The sequence below is a fragment of the Macaca mulatta genome, chromosome 7, assembly GCF_049350105.2.
Source record: "Macaca mulatta isolate MMU2019108-1 chromosome 7, T2T-MMU8v2.0, whole genome shotgun sequence".
Classification (NCBI taxonomy): domain Eukaryota; kingdom Metazoa; phylum Chordata; class Mammalia; order Primates; family Cercopithecidae; genus Macaca; species Macaca mulatta.
In genome coordinates, this window is record NC_133412.1 from 17,057,048 (window position 1) to 17,074,547 (window position 17,500).

General features: G+C 35.3%; 1 protein-coding gene across 1 annotated transcript in view; it reads right to left on the reverse strand.

The window, feature by feature from the left end:
• FSIP1 (fibrous sheath interacting protein 1) overlaps positions 1-17,500 on the reverse strand; it is a 194,369-nt gene that overhangs the window by 156,513 nt on the left and 20,356 nt on the right. The gene's annotated exons all lie outside the window — the stretch shown is intronic.

Here is a 17,500-nt window from a genome sequence, read left to right on the forward strand (position 1 = left end):
ATGTGCCTTTTTGCTCTGTTGGCAAATGGCAGGTGTGGATGGATTTTACCTCATTGGAGGATGAGAAGACACAGAAGGAAAAACATGAAAAACAAATGAAACAGCAGCCTGGTCATCAATGGGACAGCAGACATTTTGAAAATACTTCTACAAATCATACAATTTCTAAAAACATTTTGGCATCCTCAATATATCAAAATACATGACATTTGTGAAATTAGAGGAGTAAGTCACAGGAAACAACTGATGAATGTAGAAAGACAAGAGGATGGGATTATAAAAATAAAGGGGGAAGGAGGGGGGAACTGAGTGAAATGAGGGATTGTAAGAAAACCAGTGTGAGAGTGTATCTTTTAATAAGCTAGTTTAAAAGAGTACACTCATTGCCTCACCTAACATGTACATCATTAGACATAACAGTGATTTTCCTGTTAGACCCTAATGGTTTTCCTGTTTGGACTTCTCTCCTTCCCTCCTTCCATCCTTCCATTCTTGCTGTCTTCCTTCCTCTTTCCTCCCTCCCTCCCTTTCTTCCTTTCTTTTAATGCTCATTTTCTTGTCTTTTATTTTTCCTTTCTCCTTTATAAACCATAACCCTAACTATACAACAATTTGGAAGGTTTGCACTTTAATTTGAAGTCTAAGTTATATAAACGTATTTTTTCTATATTAAGAAAGTCAAGAACAAAAAAACGGTTTTCTGCCCCTCCTCTAAAGTAACACAGGGAATTTAGAATTGTTTTACTTACCCTCACCTTTTTCTCCCACTTTTCAGCCTCTGTTAATATAATCTGGACTTTTAGGCCTACCTATTGTTATTCTTATCTTCTAGTGTAGAGTAATTCTTAGATTTATAAACATACGTTTCTTTCTGTTCACCTCTGTATTTGGCTGGTTATAATGCTCACAGATAATTCCTTTATATAGCAACTTCTCTAATCCTGGATTGTACATTGTGACTCATTTGCTGGTTGCCTAGAGTGTGTTTTCAAGTATATTTATTCCAAAGACAATATTAGCAGTGCATTATCCACTCTACCATATCTAAGAATGTCTTTCTGCTGTCTTCACGCCACAGTAACAGAGGCAATATGTAATCCCTAGTTACTATATTTTTCCTTTATTGCAAGAAAGAAATCTGAATTCAGCTTCCATTTTTATAGGTAAAATAAGATTATTCTAATTTGCGCCTGGATGCTTGTAAGATTTCTTCGGGCCTTCCCACGGTTCAGAATTCTTGCCTGTGTATATATGGGTATTGGCCTTTTATCATTAATAGTGCATATATAATATTTTTTAAATCACAAGTTTCCTTTGATCATTGTTTCTGTAACAGTTATACTGGTTTACTTTCTCAGAAATTTCTATAATTTTTAGCTGGAATTCCTATTCCCTATCTCCACACTTATCATTTACTTCATCATTTCTTCAACTATTTATTCCTTCGTGTTGTGGAGCATCCTTCACTGCCTTGATTCTCCTGCAGTCTTAATTGTGCTCGTTACTCTGATAGGTACATTTTTCCTATCTTTCCATGTAATCCTTTCTCATCTTAGCTTCTTTTTTAAATCATCCTCTTGTCATTTCATGTTAGTATACTCTTTCTTCAAGGTCGTCTTTTTTGGTTTCACAAATAATATGCATTTTCTACTGTATTGAAGGAGTCCAATCAGTTTTCAGAAACTAATAAAAGCATAATTATATTGAAAGACCTTAACAGAACTCTCTAAGATGAATGCAAATCAAGTAGACAAGTAATATGGACATTTTGCATATTTCAAAATTTGTTCTACACAGAGAGAAATAGTCCTTCTTTTCAAGTGCCCATGGAACACTTTTAAAAGTTAATCATATATTAGGTGAATTTTCACTGGCGGTATTAATCATATTACAGGCAAAACAATTCTTTGTGTGGAGTTCCCTTATGCAAGTCCTGACCTTTAGCAAACTTGGCCCCCGGCATAGTGGCATAAATTCCAGTAATTCCCTCATTCTCCCCTGCAGCACATCCTTACAACAGCCAAAAATGCACACATCCAAATGTCTCCTACAATGAGAACCTCTCTACTAGACTATAAAGATTTCAACAAATTCAAAATATCCAAAAACAGTTCTAAGAGGGAAGTTTATAGCAATAAATGCCTACATTATAAAAGAAGAAAGATCTCAAATAAGTAGCCTGACATTATGCTTCAAGGAACTGGAAAAATAACAAACTAAACCCAAAGTTAGCAGAAGGAAGAAAATAATAAAGATCAGAACAGAAATAAATCAAACAGAGGATAGAAAAGCCATCAGGAAGGGGAAATCAATAAAGCTAAGAGTTGTTTTTTTGAAAAATCAAACAAAATCAACAAAAGTTAGACTGAGAAAAAACAGAAGACTCAAATATCTAAAATCAGAAATGAAAACAAAAAAATTACAACAGACACCTAAGAAATAAAAAGTATCAAAAGGGACTATTATGAATAATTATGTGTCAAAAATTTGATAACCTAGAGAAAATGGATAAATTCCTAGAAAAATATAAACTACCAATATTGAATCAGGAAGAAACAGAAAGCCTGAACAGATCTATAATAAACACAGAGATTGAAGTAGTAATTAAAAACTTCCCTGCAAAGAAAACCCCAGGACCAGATGGTTTCATGGCTGAATTCCATGAAACTCTCAAAGAATTAATACCAATACTTCTTAAACTCTTCCAAAAAAAAAAATCAGCTAGCGGGGATACTTTCTAACATATTTTATGAGGCCAGTATCACCTTGATACCTGCGCCACACGAAGACTCTACACAAAAAAGAAAATTACAGGCCAGGAATCTCTGATGAACATTGATGTAAACATCCTCAATAAAATATTACCAAACCAAATTCACAATATATCAAAAAGACTACACACCATGATCAAGTGGGATTTATTCCTGGTAGGTAAGGGTGGTTTAACGTATGTAAATCAATCAATGTGATACATAAATAACATTAACAGACTGAAAGACAAAAACCACATGATCATTTCAATTGCTGCAGAAAAAGCATTTGACAAAGTTCAGCATCCTTTCTTGATAAAAACTCTCAAGAGTTTAGGTATAGAAGAAAATTTCCTCAATATAATAAAGGCCATTTATAAAAAGTTCACAGTTAACATCATAATCAATGGGGAAAAACGGAAAGCTTTTCCTCTAAGATCTAGTACAAGGTAGGGATGCCCACTCTCACCACTTCTATTCAGCATAGTACTGGAAGCACCAGCAAGAGCAATCTGACAAGAAAAAGAAATAATAAGCATCCAAATCAGAAAGGAAGAAGCAAAATTATCTGTACTTGCAGATGACATGATTTTGTATGTAGAAAACCTCAAAGATTCCACCAAAAAAAAAAACTATTAGAAGTAATAAATAAATTCAGAAAAGTTATAAAGTACAAAATCAACATATAAAAATCCGTGGCATTTCTATACACAAACAACCTAGCCTAAAAAAGTCAAGAAAACAATCTCATTTATGATAGCATCAAAAAAATCAAATGAAATACTTAGGAATAAATTAAACCAAGGAGGTAAAAGACCTGGACACTAAAAACTATAAAACATTGGTGAAAGAGATTCAAGAGGACACAAATAAATGGAAGGATATTCCATGCTCATGGATCAAAAAATTTAGTATTGTGATGAAGCCCACACTACCCAAAGCAACCCCCATCAAAATCTCAACAATATTTTTCACAGAAATAGAAATCCTAAACTTCATATGGAACCACAAAAGACCCCAAATGGCCAAAGCAATTCTGAAAAAGAAAAACTAAAGTTGAAGGCATCACACAGAAAGGTAATCAAATTAGTATTAGCAATGTAATCAAAACAGTATAATACTGGCATAAAAACAGACACACAGACCAGCAGAACAGAATACAAATCCCAGAAATAAATCCAAACATATACAGTCAATTAAGTTTTAACAAGGGTCCAAGAAGACGCAAAGGGGAAAAGGTAGTCTCTTCAATAAACGGGTGCTGGGAAAACTGGAATTCCACATCCAAAAGAATGAAATTGGACTCTTATCTTACACCATACACAAAAATCAACTCAAAATGAATAAAAGACCTAAGCATAAAATCTGAAACTATAAAACTCCTAGAAGAAATCATAGAAGGAAAGTGCCGTAACATCGCCCTGGGCAATGATTCTTGGGTATCACACCAAAAGTTCAGAATAAAAGAGCAAAAATAAATAAATGGGACTACATCAAACTAAGAAAGTTCTGCATAGCAAAGGAAACAATCAATAAAAGAAAAAAACCTACAGATTGGGAAAAACATTTGCAAATCACATATCTGATAAGGTGTTAATATTCAAAATTTATAAAGAACTCATACAACTCAATAGCAAGAAAATATAGCCTGATTAAAAATGGGCAAGGTGAATAGACACTTTTTCAAAGAAAATATAAAAATGACCAACAATATGAAAAGGTGCTCAACATCACTAATCATCAGGGAAATGTAAATCAACACTACTGTGAGATAACACCTTGTTAGGAAAGCTATTATCAAAAAGACAGGAGATAACAAATTATTGGTGAGGATGTGGAGAAGAGGGAACCCTTGTATACTGTTTGAGGGAATATAGATTGGTGGAGCCATTATGGAAAACAGTATGAAGATTTCTAAAGAAATTAAAAATAGAAAGAATTACCATACGACCCAGCAATTCCTCTTCTGGGTATATACCCAAAGAAAATGAAATCACCACCTCATAAAGACATCTGCACACCCATGTTTATTGCACCATTATTCACAATAGCCAAGATATGGAAACAAACCAGGTGGCCATTGGCAGATGAATGGATAAAGCAACTGTAACACACACACACACACACACACACACAAAGGAATATTATTCAGCCTTAAAAAAGGAGGACCTGCCATTTGCCACAACATGGGTAGACCTGGAGGACATAATACTACGTGAAATAAGGCAGACACAGAAAAAAAAATACTGCATGATCTCACTTATATGTGGAATTCAAAAAAAAAGGAAAAAGTCAAATATACAGAGAAAGGAAATAAAACAATGATTACCTGGGGAGGGAACACTGGGAGGAAATGGGAAAATGTAGGTCAAAGGATAAAAAGTAGCAGATATGTAGGACTAACAAGTCTAAAGATCTAATGTACAGCTCAAGGACTATAATTGATAATAGTGTATTACATTCAGGATTTTTGCTAAATGAGTAGATTACAGCTGCTCTTCCCATGATGGGGGGTTGAGGAGAGGAAATGGGTAACTATGTGAGGTGACTGATACGTTAATTTGTTTCACTATAGTAAGCATTTTACTATATATATTTATAGATATACATATATGTATCTCATATCATGTTGTATACCTTAAATATACACAGTAAAATTTATTTTTAAAAATATCAAAACCATGACAATATTATGAGACTCTATATTCATTTTTAAAATATAGGACTTATATAAAATTCTGGAGAAGAAAAGAAAGTCATCATCATTTTCTAAGTAACTATTAGATCAATGAGGAAATAAAAACATGGTAACGTCTTGTGGAAAATAATGAAAATGATGATACCACATACAGGAGTATGCTATAGAGATAAAGCTATGTTCAGAAACAAATTCATAGCAATGATGCTTTCATCATTTTTTAAATTTTTATTTGTATTTTAGATTTGGGGGGTACACTACAGGCTTGTTACAAGGGTATACTGCATGACGCTGAGGTTTGGGTTTTTATTGATCCCATCACCCAGATAGTAAACATAGTACTCAATAGAAAGTTTTTCAACCCTTGCCCCTCTCTCCCTCCCTCCTTATGGAGTCCCTGGCATCTATTGTTCCCATGTTTATGTCCATGGGTACCCAGGGTTTAGCTCCCACTTGTAAGTGAGAACATGCAATGTCTAGTTTTGTTTCTGTGTTAATTCACTTAGGATAATGGCCTCCAGCTGCATCCATGTTGCCACAAAGGACACGATTTTGTTCTTTTTTATGGCTGCATAGTATTCCATGGTATATATAAACCATATTTTCTTTATCAAATCCACCATTGATGGGCATCTAGGTTGGTTCCACGTCTTTGCTATTATGAATAGTGCTGTGATGAACATATGTGTGCAGGTGTCTTTTTGGTAGAACAATTTATTTCCCTTTGGGTATACACCCAGGAATGGGATTGCTGGGTTGAATGGTAGTTATATTTTTAGTTATTTGAGAAATCTCAAAACTGCTTTCCACAATGGCTGAACTAATTTACATTTCCACCAGCAGTGTACAAACATTTCCTTTACTCTGCAGCCTCACCAATGCCTGTTATTTTTTCACTTTTTAATAATAGTCATTCTGACTTGTGTGAGATGGTATCTCATTGTGGTTTTGCTTTGCAATTCTCTGATGATTAGTGGTGTTAAGGCTTTTTTCATACACTTGTATTCTTTTGAGAAGTGTCTCTTCATGTCGTTTGCCCACTTTTTAATGGGGTTATTTGGTTTTTGTTTGTTCAATTCCTTATAGATTTTGCATAATAGTCCTTGGTTGGAGGCACAGTTTGCAAATACCTTCTCCCATTTTATAGGTTGTCTGTTTATTGTATTGATATTTTCTTTTGCTGCACAGAAGTTAGTTTAATCAGGTCCAATTGTCAATTTTTGTTTTTGTTGCAATTGCTTTTGAGAATGCAGTCATAAAATCTTTGCCTAGGCCAATATCCAGAAGAGTATTTCCTAGGTTTTCTTCTAGAATTTTTACAGTTTGGGGTCTTACATTTAAATCTTTAACCTATCTTCAGTTGATTTCGGTACATGGTAAGAGGTAGAGGTCCAGTTTTATCCCTCTTCCTATGGCTAGCCAGTTTTCCCAGCACCACTCCTTAAGCAGGGGCTGCAAATAGCAATTTCTTTCCAAAGAGTACAGTGTGGAAAAGAAGGGGGAAATACGGTAACTTTACAGTGGAAAAATCTTACAAATATTTCCTCAGCCAGGTGATCAGAGTTAACATGAATAGCAGTGTTAATAATATGATGTAATGAAAATGACCCTGTAACTCCATGGTTTTCCTCCCCAAAACACACACTCTCAAGTCTAATCATGAGGAAAGCATGAGGTAAAATCCAACTGCTGGGCATTCTACAAAATACCTGACCAGTACTACTCAAAACTGTCAAGGCCATCAAAAATAAGAAAAGTCTGAGAAAGTGTCACAGCCAACAGTAGATTGAGGAGGAGGCATGAGGGCTAAATGGAATGTGGCATCCTGGATGGGATTGTGGAACAAAAAATGGACGTTAAGTAAAAGTTAAGGAAATGTGAATGTACCAAAATTGGTTCACTAATTGAAACAAATGAACCATACAAATGCAAGATATTCATAATAAGGGAAACTAGGGGTAGGCATAGGGGAAATCTCTGCACCATATTCATAATTTTTCTGTGAATGTAAAACTGTGCCCAAATAAAAAGTTTAGAAAAAACTTCCAGATTAAAAAGATTGAGGAAAACATGAACAAAATTAGAGATAAAGAGAAGGTACAAACAATATGAAAAAGAATTATTATTTAAAATACTATCTGAGATTGTATATTAGTAAATTTTTAAATCTTCGTGAAGTGGATACTTTAAAATCTTAGTGACATGGATGCACTGCCAGAATTGACTCCAGAATAGCTAGTAACCTGAAATAGAATAGTAAATATGACAGCAGCTGAGAAAAGAGTTAGAGAATTGCCTCCAAGAAATTATCTGAACCAGATGGTTTTTCCAGTGAAATCTTTCAAATTTTAAGGGAACAGATAATCCCTGTGTTATATAAACTGTTGCAAATCATAGAAATAAGTGAGCAGCCACCCCCATTCATTTTATGAAGTTCACACAGCCTGACAAAGCAAACATACATACATCTACTCTCCACCCCCAACTACACCTCCTATACCATAACAAACATTTCACACACCTGTGTGTGCACACGCAAATACAACTAACCTGGCTTATAAATATAGATGCAAAAAATCTGAATAAATTCATCCCTTTAAATCTGGTACTAAATTAAAAGGATAATCTTCCATAACTAAGAAGGGTTGGTGCAGGAATAAAAGACTCATTTAGTATTTAAAGCTATTAATTTTAAAACATTAAATATGTTGCTCATGAAATAAAAATTTATGATAATTTAAATATATATTGAAATGCATTCAATAAATTTCAACACTTAGTTCTTATAGTTCTCAGCATAGGAATAACTGTTAAAAAGGACACAAACATTAACATTATTTCCTGATCATATGTTCACAAACTAAAACAAGGTAAACGAGTAAAAATAATTAGAATTAATAATATAATTTAGTTAAATGTACAAATAGAAAACAAATTATAAATGTGTAAGAAGTTACTATGTCATTAATAACCCTTTATAAATATGATGGGCTAAACACCAATGAGGGTAATAATAAAAAGATATATAAGACCTATGCATAGCTAATAGATGTATGAAACCTGCAGAAATTCCTTGACATATAAACGATAATATAAGAGACACATACCGTGTCCCTGTTGATGCAGTAATGTCTAGTAATCACAGGAATACTAATAATAACTCAATTTGTTGAGCACTTACTACATGCTCTAGAAGTCAGCTACCATGTTGTGAGGACACGCACGCATCCTATGGAAGAGTTCGTGTAGTAAGAAACTAAGGTCTCCAGCCCATAGGTAGCAAGAAACTGAGGTCTGCAAACAACCATGTGAGTGAGCTTGGAAGCTAATTCCCCAACTCCAGTAAAGCTTTCAAATGGCTGTAGCCCGGGCAACCATTTAACACGAGGGATCCTGAGTCAGAACTACCCAGCTAAGATGCTCCCAGATTCCTGGCCCACAGAAACTATGAGATTATAAATGTTTGTTGGCTTAGGTTGCCATGTTTTGGGGGTAATTTGTTACACAGCACTAGATAACCAGTACAATGATCTTCCAGGAAAATAATGACACCATGGAGGCAAGACTGAAAGCTGTTTGAATAGTCTGATAGAGAAATGCTGAGATCAAACCATTTAATAATGGGGGTTTAAAAAAAAAAACCGGTCAGATACAGATAGGGCAGAAAAAATACTCATTTGGGGAACTCAAGGAAGAAGTGTAAAGGAACAATGAGGGAGGAACTCAGGCTGGCTCTTGAGTTTCCAGTTTAGAAGACTAGGTGGGTGATGAAACCATTAACCAAAGCAGAGAAAACATATAAAAGAAGGAATAGGTTTCAACAATAGGGAGGAAGAAGGAAAGAAAAAGAAGAAAACCAGCAGGGAATAATAAATCCAGTAAAAAATGTACTATGCTATGAGAGGTCATTGTCTCAGATTCTTTAAAGATGTCAAGTACAATCAAAACTGGAGGTATGCCATTAGATTTTGAATTTAGGAGGACGACTGATGAAGCAGCTTCCATAGTGTGACAGTAGAAAATACAGACATGGAAAAGTTAAGAAGTAAATGGAAGTTGACCAGGTAGCGCCAAGAGATGTGGACTATTCTCTCAACAAGTCTGACCTTTAAGGAGAAGAGGGAAACTGAGTGGTGTCTGTTTTAGAGTAAGGTTTTAAAAAAAATGAGGAAAAAGGCTTATTTGTATGTTTTGCTGGTCATTCACTGGTTCAGTGGCTTTTCGATTCTGTTTTAGGACTAGAAGAGTTAAACATGGTAAGTTGAAGGAAAAGAGCCAGAGAGATTGAAGCCTTTTTCCTCGTTTTTTTAAACCTTACTCTAAAAAAGCTCCAGATGAAAAATGGAATGGCTGACAAACCAACAGCCAGTGAAAGCGATGGGATGTTACTGATTCTGGCCTCAGAGAATAAGAGTACCTTCCCTTCATGTAAACTTAGAGGGAAGAGGCAGGGGATGGATGAGCATAGTCAGGATGAAGCTTAGAAACAGAAGGAAAGAATCTGAAGGGATTCCTACCCTGTAGATTCATTTTCTCTGGAAAGGAAGACCAAACAACACAGTGAAGGAAGGTCTCGCAGAAGATGGGAGACGAAGCAGTTAGTAACAGTTTGGAATCACCATTTTGGAGAATGTAACAGAGATTGCTAAGCAATGCTGAGACTCCAACGAAACCAAAAACCAAAATCCTTACCTGTGTCAGTCAGCACAGTTATGTGATTTCCTCCCTCTATCCTCTGCATATCAGAGTAGAAAGAGACTACCAAATTTTCTGTGAGTATTTAACCAAGCATCCAAAAGCAGAAGTATCACATATATGAATCTCACAGAAAAGGCACCTAGAAAGAAGTATTCTCAAATTTTAAAAAGCCTAATTGGTTACGATGTTTATGTTTTGTGTTTATATGCATTTATATATTTGGAGCTAGAAACACGAGAGAAAAATGTGACAAAGACAAAAAGAATAACCTCTATCAAAAGCAGACAGTAAGCAACCCTGTCACTAGATGTATTTGTCTCAAAGAATATTGTATTCTACCTGTATTCATTAGATAAACGATAGAAACTAAGGGAAAACTCCTGGCGATGTAAAGAGTTTTGATTTTTGCAACATGCCTCTAAGAAAACCCAAAAGTGACCCCTCAGTAATGGGATGGGACAGACTTTTAAAATATTTCAGAGATCTCTAGCAAGTACAATATTGTTTACTTCAAAATCCCAGTAAAGTTGAGGTTAATATGTCTGGATTATAAGGTTCAAATGTGATATAAATAAATTTAATGTTGTTTTCAACTTTCTCTTGGAGTCAAGGCCTCTTTTGTGTTTAGTACCTATAAATAAAAGTAAATGCACTATCCAAACACAGTTATTTTTTTCATTTATTTGCTGTTGCTTATTGGTGATGCTACAAGTGAACTGGGATGGTTTTTGTGTTTTGGAAGCTGAAAACAGGTTGGAAATTGTCATTCAGCCATCAGCCCAAAGTCCTTAAAGTTAATTGTTTGTTTGTTTGTTTGTTTGTTTGTTTGTTGGAGATAGGGTTTCACACAGTCACAAATGCTGCAGAGCAATGGCATGACTGCAGTCTCAAACTCCTGGGCTCAAGCAATCCTCCCACCTCAGCCTCCTGATGCTTGGCTAATTTTTAAATATTTTGTACAGACAAGTTCTCGCTATCTTGCCCAGGCTGCTCTCAAACTCCTGGCTTCAAGCAATCCTCCTGACTCCACTTCTGAAAGCACTAGGATTACACGCATGAACCACCACACCCAACCTGAAGCTAACTCTTAAATAAGAGGATAAGAAAAACTGACTAGAAAAGAAAAATACCCATCCTAAGAATTTCTCCCTTCGTTTAAAGAGAAAAAATGAAAAGAAAGAAAGTATGTTTGGGTATGTTGGTAGATACGCTGAAATAGGTCTGGCTTTAATAATGTGGTCATGCTTAAAATGATTCTGAACATAGCTTTCAAGTCCCTTGCAGCTCCAGCTTTCATATCATTAAGTCCACTTAATTTCCATGTTAGAATATCAGGACTAATCTCACATTACAGGAATTGTCTACAGGGCCTACAGCAGTCACGTGACTCCAGAAATACCATGTGAGCTCTACAGTTTTAAGCCAAATATATAATCCAGGAGCTTCAAATTTTTTAAAAGTGCTTTAAGGCTTTTTAAAGTACTTATCGTAACTAGATGCTGCCACCTACTGGCAATTTACAAGTGCCTTAAACTGTGCTGGTAACAAAAAATTATCATAGAGGGAAAAAAGGCAAAATTTTCCTGTTTTCCTAATAACACTTCTAAAAATATTTTATTTAGAAATTTATGACTATATATGATTGATTAAAGTATTTTTAAATTTTTATACATTTCTCATTAAAACAGTAGCTGAGATCCAATGAGTAATGGGAAATTCATCTCAGTGTAGAACAGATATAAGTAGTTTCATACCACCTTATGATAGTGCCTATGTTGAAATAGCAGGAATATGAGACTTTCAAAAAATCCATGGCATGAGGTCAAACTGGACTCTTGTGTTTCTAATTATTTCTTTCATACTTGCAGTGAAAATATTCTACTAATAACAACAAATTTAAGCTGATTATTCCAAAAGTTTCCTCTTTTAGAATAAGGTAATAGTCATGTAGTCCAAAAAAAATTAATGTAATTAGGTTAATAATGCAGCCTAAAGTAAAATGCTAACTACATTTTTAAGATTAAAAAAAAACAGATATGTATGGCAATAAGTGACTCCAAAACATATGTCTATGAAGTAAACAGCAAGCAGGAAATTTCATTAAGGAATCTGGCTTTTCTGTAAAAGAACAATCATCAAAAAGAGATTCTATTTAAATCTGAAGAAGCCAGTAATACAATAATGTTACCTCTTTATTTCGGTGAACCGGTCAACTGTGAACTAATTAAGATAGTCAGTAGCAAGAGTGAAGGGAAACAGACATCTGGTTCACCTAACAGTATCTTGTATTCCCTTTTCCTTTAACATTGACCCTGCTTTTGAGCATCTTACCTGTTTTGTACACACCGCCAATACATAATAACCAAGAAGTCAGAATCTAAAATCTGACGCTTTAATAATGTCATCATGTTTAAAACAATGATTCTCCTAACATAGCTTTTGAGCCCCTTGTAGCTCCAGCTTTCATAACTTTAAGTCCACTTAATTTCCATGTTAGAACATCAGGACTAATCTAACATTATGGGAAGTGTCTAAAGGGCCTGCAGCAGTCACGTGACTCCAGAAATACAATGTGAACCTAGATTTAAGCCAAATATACATGCCAGGAGCTTTAAAAATTAAACATATTGTATAGTTTTGATTTGATTTTGAAAAAAGGGCAACTGAAAACAAATGTCTTGCCTTCCAGGACCAAAAGTTCACTGGGTAGTGAACTCTGTGACCGAAAAGGTTAATGTTAAAAGGCCACCACAGATCCACTTACAGAGTGGCCTGTCTTACACTGCTTGCTCCAGAGTCAACCACAAGCAGGTGTGGTCTTTCAGAAAAGCCCTATCCACTAGAAAAATCAGTATTTGACTCCTGGTTTCCAAACTATAGATGCTGAGATACTATGACATCCAGAATCTCATTCCTGACACTGTCCATGTTTTTGTTTTTGTTTTTGTTTTTGCTTTTGGGAATAAGGGGTGTAGTCTCATTTCTAGGAAGGTGTAGAATTCCTGATAAACATTGAAGGAAATATATTAGTAAGTTTTACTTTTCCAAACAGGCTACGTTCATATACTGGTCTTTAGACATTTAAATAAATTAAAAAGCAGTTCATAAGCTATAGCTTTAGAGGTGCTCTTGCACTATCTTTTTTAAAAAATAATGTAATTGCTAAACTCAGAAAAAAAACAGATTTGAGAAAAACATGTTATTCCAAAATACTGCCCTGATAAAATGTATTACAAAGACACAATAATCAAAATAGAGTGGTATTAACATCAGCACAGACAGAAATTTTAACGGAATAGAAAACCTTGAAACAAACCCAGTTCGTACATGATAAAGTTAGCACTTCAAATAAGTGGGGAAATGATGGATTATCTAATAACAGGTCTTGGAATAGCTGGTTAGCAAATTGGGGGAAAAAACTAAATCAACTATCTACCTCATATCTAATACCAAAATAAATTTCATGTGGGTTAATATTTAAATTTTTTCATTAAATTATAACTGATGAAAGGAAAATATATATTTTTATATAATCTTGAGACATAAAAGGCCTTTAAAAGTAGAGTACCAATGAATGATAACATAAAAGAAATGACTAGAGCAAGAATTTAAAAAATTAAATTTAAATTAAAAAAAAGAAAAATGTTTTGGTATTTGTGACAAAGAATTAATATCCTTAATATTTAAAAACGTCTTTCAAATCAATAAAGAATGCCTCACTTTATAAAAGAGCCTAAGACATGACTAGGTAACTCACAACTTGGCTAAACAAAAGAAATATATAACCTCCCTGATAATCAGAGAAATACAAATTATTGTGATTCCACTTTAAAAAAAAAAAGCTTAAAAATAACTACAAAATCCATTGTTGTTGGCATAGAAAACAACATTCAGATACAATGTGGTAAGAATCTAACTTGATTTCAATAAGTCAATGTGAATAAAAATCTTGTGAAACTTCAACCCTGGACTAAGTATTTCTCTTATAGGAATGTATTCCAAAGTATACCCATTTTCTATAGCTGCCCTAACAAATTACCACAAACTTGGTGGCTTCAAACAACAGAATTTTATTCTCTCACAGTTCTAGAGGCCAGAAATCCAGAATCAAGGTGTCAACAGTGCCACATTCCCTCCAGAGGTTCTAGAGGAGATTCTGTTCCTCCCTCCTCCAGCTTCTGGTGGTTGCCAGCAGGCTTGAGGCTGCATCGCTCCAATCTCTGCCTCCGTCTCTGCAGCACCTTTTCCTCTTCCTTATCTACCTCTTCTCCCTCCATCTCTTTCCGATAAGGCTACCTATGATGGAATTTAGGGCCCATCTCAATATTCCAGGACTTAATCACATCTGCAAAGACCCTTTTTCCAAATAAGGTAACATTTACAGGCTCTAGAGATTGGACACAGAAATCTCTTGGGGGATTGAGGTGGATGTTTTTCAGCGTACCACAGAAGGTAATCATTGCAATAATTGACTAACGGCGTCATTGCAACATTATGTGCAATTTTAAAAACTGAAAACCTAAAGGAATAATCTAAATGTTCAATAGAAGGGTATTAGTTAAACAAATAATGGCACATCCATCTAATGAATTAATGTATAATCATTAAAAGTAATGCTGACGCACATTGTTCCAGCTATCTATTGTTGCATTAAAAAATCACCCCAAATCTAGTGGCATACGGTAATAATTATTTCAGGCAATAATACTTATTGATGCTGAAATTAGTAGGTGAAAGCTGGAGAAGAAACAGGATATTTGCATAGTCTTAAAGTATCTCCCCCAAGATATGTATTAATTGTAAAATAAAAAAATAGTAATTTTACAGTGGAGAAAACCAGCAGACACCATCTTAACAAAGCGATCAATAACGATATCTAACAGCATCAGGTACACCAAGTGTGATCGACTGAGAAGGGCACATAACTTCCAGAGCATGCTTGCCAAAATTCATAACTTTCATCTAATCATGAGAAAACATCACATAAACCAAAACTGAAGGATATTTCACAAAACAGCTGACCAATACTCTCCAAAAGGGTCAACATCACGACAGACAAGGAAACACTGAGGAACTATCACAGAGCGGAGGAGATTAAGGAGACATGACAACAAAATGTAACATGGGATCTTGGATTGGATACTAGTAAGTAAAAAGGACATTAGTGGGAAACCTGGTAAATGTTTAAGAAAGTCTATACTTTAATTAATGGTATTACACCAATGTTGATTTCTGAGTTTCGATCACTACGGTTATGTAAGATTAGGAGAAGCTGGGGGGAAGGGTATACGGAATTCTGTACTACTTATGCAAATTTCCCATAAATTTAAAATTATTTCAAAATAAAAAGTAAAAAACAAAACTTAATGGCATACAACAAATACGCAGAAAATGCTCCAAGTCACTAATCATTCAGGAAATATAAATTAACCATGATGAAATATCATCTCACTCCTGTCAGAATGGCTATCACCAAAAACACAAGAGATAAAGTGTTGGTGTGGATGTGGATTAAAGGAAACCCTTGCATTGTGTTGGTAGGAATGTAAATTACTACAGCCATTATGGAAAAGTGTATGGAGGATTCTCAAAAAACTAAAAATAGAATTACCATATGATCCAGAAATCCCACTTCTGGGCATTTACCCAAAAGCTTTGGAATTCGTTTGTCAAAGAGATGTCTGCTCTTCCATGCTCACTGCAGTACTACTCACAATAGCCAAGTTACAGAATAACCTAAGTATCCACCAACAGATGAATGGATAAAGAAAATGTGGTATATATACACCATGGAGTACTTTTCCGTCTTTCAAAAGAAGGAAATTCTATCATCTGCAACAACATGAATAGAATTAGAGAACATTATGCCAAGCATAAACCAGACACAAAAAGACAAATACTACATGTTCCCATTTATATGTGGAATCCAGAACAATTGTACTCAGAGAAGCAGAGTAGAATGGTGGTTACCAGAAGCTGGAGGATGGGAAAATGAGAAAATAATGGCCAAAGGGTACAAAGTCTCAGACAGGAGGAATAAGAGTTTTTCTTTGAGATCTATTACATGGCATGGTGAATGGCATCAATAATGATGTATTGTACATTTCAAAATTGCTAAGAGACTAAATTTCAAATGGTCTCACCATAAAAGATGTTAAGTATTTGAGGTGATGGATAGGCTAATTAGCTCGATTTAATTATTCTATATTGTATTCATAAATGATAATATCACTTTGTACCCCATAAATATAAATTGTCAATTTACAATAAAAAATTTTTTAAGTTAATGGCATAAAACAGTGAACATTTTATTATGCTCTTGCTTCTGTGGGTCAGGAATTTGATGGACACAGCAGGAACAATTTATCTCTGCTCCACTATGAATGGGGCCTCAGATGGCTGGGTAGCTCCCTTTGGCTGGAGATGTTTGGAGTAGGTCAGGGGGCCATATATCTAGCCTTGGTTATTCTCTGCATTGTGTTTGGTCGAGCTAAAATGTCCAAGCTTGCTCCTTTATTCAGTGTCTGCATTGAAACTGTTGAATAGTCAGTGTATCGGTTTCCTAGGGCTGCTATAACAATTTACCACAGGCTGGGTGGCTGCAAACAACGGAAATTTATTCCCTACAGTTCTAGAAGCTAGATATCTGAAATCAAGGTGTCAGCAGAGCATTCCTTCTGAATTGTTCCTTCCATCTTCCTAGCTTCTTTTGGGTTCCAGCAATCCTTGCATTCCTTGGCTTGTAGCTACATCCCTCTATCTTCACACAGCCTTCTTCCCTGTGTCTCTATGTCTCTTTGTGTCCTCTCCTCTTTTTTGAAGGCCCATCCTAATCCAATAAGACTTCATCTTAACTAAGTCTCTGCAAAGACCCTATTTCCAAAAAAAGACACATTCCGAGGTTCCAAGTGGACATGAATTTGAGAGAGACATTACCAAAATCACGATAGCCAGGAACTGGCTACAGTCGTCTTCTCTCTGCATAGCCCCTCCATACGGCTTGCCTGGGGCCTCTCACAGCATGGCAACCCTGGGCAGCCTGACCTCTTACATAGTGGCTGGCTTTCCTCTGAGTGAGCATTCGACGAGAAGCAGAAACTGCCTGTCTTCTTAAAGACAAGGCCTGGAAATGGCATAGTGTCATTTTTGCTGTAGTATATCAATCAAAGTTGTTCCAGGCTAGCCAAGACTGAAATGGGAGGGAGAAAAGGACTCCATCTCTAAATGAGGAGGAGAATGAATACAAATAAAGAGAAGGAACTAATGGCAGCTGTTTGGAAACAAACGACCACAGACATCTATTACTGACAGCTAAAGGTGCTCCAGAAATACAAATTAGTCGGGAAAAGGTTAC